Below are 7,252 nucleotides of genomic sequence, written 5' to 3'. Positions count from 1 at the left end.
CTTTTTGCCACACCTGCTTCATGCAGCAATTCCCAGGCTAGGACTCCCATGCCACAACAGTGACCTAAGCCAGAGCAGTGGCAATGCCAGATCCTTACTGCCTGTGCCACCAGGGAACTCCTAAAAACTTTCTTATTCAATAAATGCTATCATTTAAAAAGTGGCCTTCTATATAGAAAACAATCAACAAGGACCTGCTGTATATAGCACAGGGAACTCCACTCAGTATTCTGTAATAACCTATATAGGAAAAGAACCTGGAAAAGAATATATATATATATATATATATATATATACATGTGAATTGATTTGCTATACACCGGAAACTAACACAACACTATGAATTAAATATATTCTGATATAAAATAAAAATTAAATTAAATTGAAAAAAGCATTCTTTCACCGTTTTTTTTATGGCTACAACATCTTTTTGTGGATTTCTATGAATATTCATCTTTACTCTGTAGAAAAGATTTCTGTGCTGCCTCAGGGGAAACCCTGTTCCTCTAAGTTCCTTAATCAATCAATTGCTTTGCCTGTTGTTTAAGTTTCACTTTCTTATTTACGGGGTTTCCTGGAGGACTTGACGGCTTGTTCATCTTCTAATACGGAACATGAAAATCTAGTTGGGTCTTTGTGTTCATGGGTAGGGCTTGTTGAGTAATGGGTTCCACGGGGGGGAGGCGAAGAAGCTGGGGTGGTCTCTCTGCAGGACACCCTGTATATCAGCATCCTCTCAGCTTTTTCTCTTGCTCCTGCGAGTTTGTTTAGGGAGGGACTTTCCAGGTCTCTGCTGGGAGAGTGTTATGGGTTGCATCGTGCTTCCCAAAAAGGCTTGGTCATAACCCTAACTCCTGGTGCCTCAGAACGTGAACTTATTTGGAAATAGGGTTGTTGCAGATGTAAGTAGTCATGCGCGGTCACCCAGGAGTAGGGGGACACCAGTCCAATGTGACTGGTGTCCTTATAAGAAGACAGAAGCATGCAGGGAGAAGCCATGGGGTGGCAGAGACAGATGGAGGTTGGACCAGGGGTGCCAGGAGCAGGAAGAAGAAAGGGAGGGTCCTCTCCTGGGGGCTTTGGGGGCAGGGGGCCCTGCTGTCACCTGGATTTTGCACTTCCAGCCTCCAGAACTGAGACAGAAGAAATCTCTGTCGTTTCAAGCCTCCTGTTTGTGGCACTTTATTAGAGCTGTTCTAGGAAAATATTCCAGAGAGGATGTGCCAACTGCTGCTTGCTGAGGGGGCAGGGGGCTGGGAGGGGACACGTCCCCTTCAGTGCGGAGACTTGACTTCACCACCCCCGCTTCCGTGTGAGTCAGTCTCACCCCCGCCCCTTCCGTGTCCCGAGTCCCAGCACCTGGAGTGCACTGCTCCTGGATGAACCTCCCATCGGGGCCAGGAAGCCATAGTCCCATGGGGCAGGGACCTGGAGCCCGTGTCCTCCTCAGTCTCTCAACTAATCCCTGTGCTTTTAGCTTCGGTTCATTCTTGAAAAATAACTGGAACCTCCTGTTCCTGAAAGACCGACCTCTGCACATGAAAGTCCAGATCTCAAATCCCACAGCCGGAGTCCAAGGCTTCAGGTATCCCCGCATTCTCCCTGATGGAGGCGAGGGCGCCCTCTTCTGGCTCCCCAAGGACTTGCTCCGTGCTCCCTTTAGTCCAGGACGCCTGGACCATAAGATCTTGGAGGGAAGCCTCTGGCTGGTTCATCCCCGCCCACCTCCCCCTCCCAGCACGGAGCTTTTCCACACAGCGGCCCCTCAGTACAAGTCTGCTGAATAAATGAAGGAAGGAAGAGGCTCCACCAAGGAGACGTTTGACTTCATGCCTACGGCTCAGATTGTTAAAGAAAGACCTATCCTCCCGTTCTTTACACATGGAAATTTGTATTTCAAAGTTTTAAAAAAAAAATGACTCAAAATTGGATCTTTGGTGTAGTCTGATAATGGCAAAACCAACCATCTTCTGGCTAGAATTTCTGAATTCCAATCAACTGCAAAAGTTTCTTGGCCGCTCTCACCGTTGGGTTGGCTATCCTTAAGATGAATCGGCTGAGCATGGTTTATAGCTCACAAAATTCTAGGAAGAATGCTATAATTTTTACTGGGCACTTTTACACAAATTTTCCTAGAGCCAGCTCAATGTTGGCTGATTAATTTTACTCAATGCAGTCTTCCTATTCCTCCAAACAGAGGGACTAACAGGTTATCCCAAAGTTACTCATCCAAGGTAAATATGAAATCCCTCCTGTTAGGCATTTCTTTGTAAGAATATGTATAATTATGAAGTAGTGTTTCGCAGGCACTTCAAGGTTTTGCTGGGTGGATGCTTTCATGAATCCGCTGAATGTCTAGTTTCCTTTGCAGGCTTTAGCGTCCCTGTGACACTCTGTGACAACGCCTTCCAGTCTGATTAGAAAAATGGTTTTAAGAAAAATCAAGAATTAATGGAAAAGAATCTGAAAGAGAATATATATATATTCAATTATGTATCTGAATCCCGTAGCTGCAAACGTGAAATTAGTACAACATTGCAAATTAACTCTACTTCAATTAAAAAAAAAAAGAAAAATGAAGGAAAAATCAAGATGGGTACATTTTTACTACGGCAGATGTAATCATGGATTGCTGTCCTAATTACTGCAATGATTTGCCACATCTCCTGGCCTAGGGCTGATGTTGGCGAGTTGCTCCGTGAACAGTTTTTTATCAGCGCATCAGGCTGGACTCCTCTGGTTGGCAGTCTTGAGATCCTAACTTGAATTAGTGTAAAAGAAATGAGTAAGTTTCGGCTCCCGTAATCACAGGGTGAGTTGAGATGGAGACCACACTCTGGGGCAGGCTTGGTTTCGGGACGTCTGGAATCAGGAAAAGGATGGAAGATTTTCTCCCCTCCCCTCCCCTCCCCTCTCCTCTCCCTTCTCTCTGCCTTCCTTCCTCCCATGGCAGCAAATGTGGCAGCTCCTGGGATCCCCAGATAGGCCAGTTCTAGGCACAAGCTGGAAACCCCAGAGAAGGGCTGCTTGGACCCCTTGTGTCATGTGTGCCCACCCCTCCATCAACCAGTGGAGGTGGTGCTGGCAGGTTCTGCAGGAAGATGCTGGCTCCCTAGTGACGCCTATGATGAAAGTAGGAAGGGAGATAAGGGAACTGTCAGTCTAGGCACATGACATAGCAGACAAGTGACATAGCCAACAAGTGACATAGCCAACAAGTGACATAGCCAACAAGTGACATACTCCATTGCCGGCATGTATTTTCCTTCGCAGCCTTCTGTGCTTTAGTGATTGGAAGTGAGATGTCATTTAGCTTCAGACTCAAAAGTTGCTGCACCAGTGTTACTGAAGAGTAACCCAGAGGGTTGCCTCAACATCATGTGCCAAGTGCGGGGGGAGCTGGGCGAGGGAGCAGTGATACTTTCTATCCTGTCCCTGAGACTGGGGTCGGGTGGGGCTGCACGTGGCGGTGGAGAGTCGGAGTTTGCAGCCTGGGGCAGGAAAGAGGTAGAGACTAGCAGTCAGGCAGAGGCACGTGTGGCTGACACAGCCCCAGTGGCCCGGGGACCAGCGCCAGACCGTCCTGGACACCCTGATGACCAGCTACACTCGTTGTGCAGGTGAGGAAGAGGAGCCGCCCTGCCCGAGACGTGCGTTTCCTTGGTGGCTGAGAAGGACTTGGGCCTCTGTCCCACCTGGGGGCTCCCTTTCCACGGTGCTCCCCACAGAGGCTTCAAACCAGCATGGGCATGGAATGCAGATCCCAGCTGCCCTCCGGCCACGGGATCAGTGGAAACCTCACACCCTGCCCACTGGTGGGCTCACCAGTCTTCTTCTCTGGAAATAGCAGCACTGCCTCCTTGGAATTCCTTCAAGGGACTTTGGAAGCTCCCCTCCCTCCTCTGCAAGGGGTCCACACTCCCGCCTCACGACAAGCATGCCTCTGGGCACAGCTGTGGGGGCAGGCGTTCAGAGCATTGGGCAGAAACCCTTGAGGGTCCCCTCCCCAGGCTCAGGCCCTTCTAGGACTTTGATTTTTATCCCAAAGGCAGATGTGCCTGTTGCTTCCCTTTTCTTCCCTGCCCAGGGTCTCCTAAGCGTGAGCAAGCGTGGGATTTAATGCACAGGATGTCTGCACAGAGCCAGGACCACGGCACGTCCTTGTCCAGCGAAAGGACCCTCCAGGCTGAATGGATGGGCTGTGTGTCTGACCTTCGGACCAACCCCTCCTGCCTCTCATCCAAGGAAGTTGGGACAATCCGCCCCTTTGGTTAACGCCTCTGTGCAAGTTATTGTGGGAGGGCGGGGACGGGGGGCGGTGTGTTTTCCTTTTATTTTAGGATGATTTCGACCTTTTAAGATTGGGACACAGTTGTGCAGAATTGAGATTCTTCTTTGCTCCCAAGGCTGTACTCGCATCGCCACATCTGCTTGTTATGTGCAAAACCTCTGGAGGCCTCTCAGGCGGAACCTTTTGATCTGAGCCATACCCAGGGGGCTGGGGAGCGGGGGTCTGCTGGCTGGGATCCAGAACAGACCTCTTGCGTGTGGAGGGCAGCAAGGCACCTCTTGAGTCCTCAAGGGATCCTGAGCCCAGGGTCAGACCCGGAGGCACATACCTCTGAACTGGAGACGGAGGTCAGAGGGGCAGGCTTCTGGCTCCCGCCACCTGTGTTGGTGTGATCTTGAGGACACGGCGTGCGCGATGACTTGAAGCTAGGTCTTAATTCTCGCTCAGGAACGGCACCTGGGCAGCCTGGGTGAAAACCAGGACTGCTGGCCACTAGACCAGCTAGAGGCCAGAAGCAGAAGGGCCCTGATGCTTGCCCCTGTTGAAAGCAAGGATGTTTCAAGGAGGCACAGGCTGTAAAAGCAGGTACAAGTTTATTCTTGGAGACACAGTACCACGTGTGGGAGAGCCCGCAGAGAAGCAGTTTATTTATTCAAGTCAGAAGCAGAGCAGTAACACACACTCAAAAGAGGAACAGGGAAGTGATTTAAATCACTTCCATCGCACGGCTCCTGCGGGTCTTTGTTCTCCTTCAGCCAATCACCTTGCTTTATTTCTCACAGCTGAGGGCCCAGGGCCCTTCTGATATCATGCGCATCTTTCGGTAAAGATGGACTCCAGGCAAAGGGTGCCGGGAGGGATCAGGACTTCCTGTGACCTGGGTCCCCGCCCTCTTCAACCCGAGAGATCTTTCTGCGCGTGGGTCACTGGGGAGGGCTCCTTGACCCCGGAGTGACCCATGTGGTCATCTTATCATTTTACTCCAGCAGAGCTGCCTCCAGCCATTCACTTTCCCCTTGAAGCGTCAGAGAGAAGCAAGGCCCAAAGTACTTGGCCAAACAAGTCCCAGCTGTTCTCAGCCCAGGGGCCCACCTCCCTCCTGCCTCGGGGCTGCCATTGAGTATTATGGGATGCTGGTTGTTACAGTGATGAGGGGACAGGGCAGGAGCAGGGAACTGATCTGGGGGAAAAGGGAGTGGCTCATGTGTTCTTCCAGAGGCTCCCTCCTGTGAGCTGGCCGTGAATGAGGCCATCCCTTGCTGCTGGGGACCTGTCCTAAGAGGCTCATGAGCTCCCCAGGGCTCCTTCTCAACGGAGAGGCCACTTAGAGTTTCAGGGCCATGTGAGTTGTGTTCTGCACACCCTCGTCTCTGTCAGCGTGACTTACCGTGTTGAATTAAAAAGAGGAGTTGAAGAGGTCCCTGGTGGCTTGGAGGCTGTCACGGCTGTGGCTCTGATTCCATCCTTGACTCCAGAGCTTCCGCCATGCTGTGGGTGCAGCCACAAATAAATACGAAGTTAAAAAATAAAAATAGAAGCGATGGCATTTGAGGGGAAATCGTTTCACGTTTCTTCTAAAAATGAGCTCAAATTCCATTTAAGTGTCTGCGTCCACATCATACGGTGTGGAGCTGAGACGGGGCGCTTATCGTTAGACTGCGAATGTTTGCGGGGGTGATGAAGAGGGCAAAGGGCAGACCCACCTTATCAGAGGCAGCGCCAAGACAGACATTCAAGAAGACCCCCGTGGAGGCCAAGGGAAGAGGCTCAAAGCAGACAGGCAGCCGGGTACAGAAAATCTATGTGCCACTGAGCTAGCGAGGAGTTAAATACCAAATGACATCTGCAGCCCATTTGGGCACAGTGCTGTTTCTGTGTCTTTCTGTCGTATAAAATGTATACGCACAGGCTGTTACAGCTGCAGGAAACTTGAGGGCTGATGGAATGTGACTGTACCAGTCGGGGCTTCCCGGTGAGAAGCAGAAACCGCTCTGGCGCTTGTGAGCAGAAAGGGATTCAATACCGGGAATTATCAGGGCAGGCCAGAGGAGGGAGCTCAAGGCAGGGCCTCCAAGAATAATGCCAGGGCATCGTCCGGCCCATTCTGGAAGGTGGGAAAGCAAGGGTCGCCCTGCAGTGTTTAGTAGCCACAATCCAGGGGTTAGATGGAGATGGGGGAGGGGCAGTGCTCAGCGACCCCCCCAGAGGCTGTACTGTGGGGTCTGGCTGCCTACACTGCCTTCACCACTTCCCTTCCATGCCCCCCCCCAGCATTGCCCCCAGAAGCTGGGGTCCCCCTTAGAATTCAGCCTATCACACACACATCTCCAGAAGAGGCAGCTTCCAGCAGCCAGGGCAAACCTCCAAAAAGGACGCAGTGGCTGTCCCAGCTTTGGAAAAGGTTGGGGGGCTCCTCTAGCACCTCCACGCTGTATTTGCCATCAGGGAAAAGACCAGACAGGGAATTCCTGTTGTGGCACAATGGAAATGAATCCAACTAGTTAACCATGAGGTTTCAGGTTCGATGCCTGAGTCGGGGATCTGGTGCTGCTGTGAGCTGTGGTGGAGGCTGGCAGCTGCAGCTCTGATTCTACCCCTAGCCTGGGAACCTCCATATGCTGTAGATGCAGCCCTAAAAAGCAGAAAAAAAAAAAAAAAAGACCAGGAGTTCCCGTCGTGGCGCCGTGGTTAGCGAATCCGACTAGGAACCATGAGGTTGCGGGTTCGGTCCCTTCCCTTGCTCCGTGGGTTCACGATCCGGCGTTGCGTGAGCTGTGGTGTGGTTGCAGACGCGCTCGGATCCCGTGTTGCTGTGGCTCTGGCGTAGGCCGGTGGCTACAGCTCCGATTGACCCCTAGCCTGGGAACCTCCATATGCCGCGGGAGCGGCCCAAGAAATAGCAACAACAGCAACAACAACAACAACAACAACAACAGACAAAAAGACAAAAAAGACAAAAAA

The sequence above is a fragment of the Sus scrofa genome, chromosome 15, assembly GCF_000003025.6.
Source record: "Sus scrofa isolate TJ Tabasco breed Duroc chromosome 15, Sscrofa11.1, whole genome shotgun sequence".
NCBI classification, from domain to species: Eukaryota; Metazoa; Chordata; class Mammalia; order Artiodactyla; family Suidae; genus Sus; species Sus scrofa.
The sequence above is the reverse complement of the archived record's forward strand: the minus strand, read 5'-3'. Positions refer to the sequence as shown.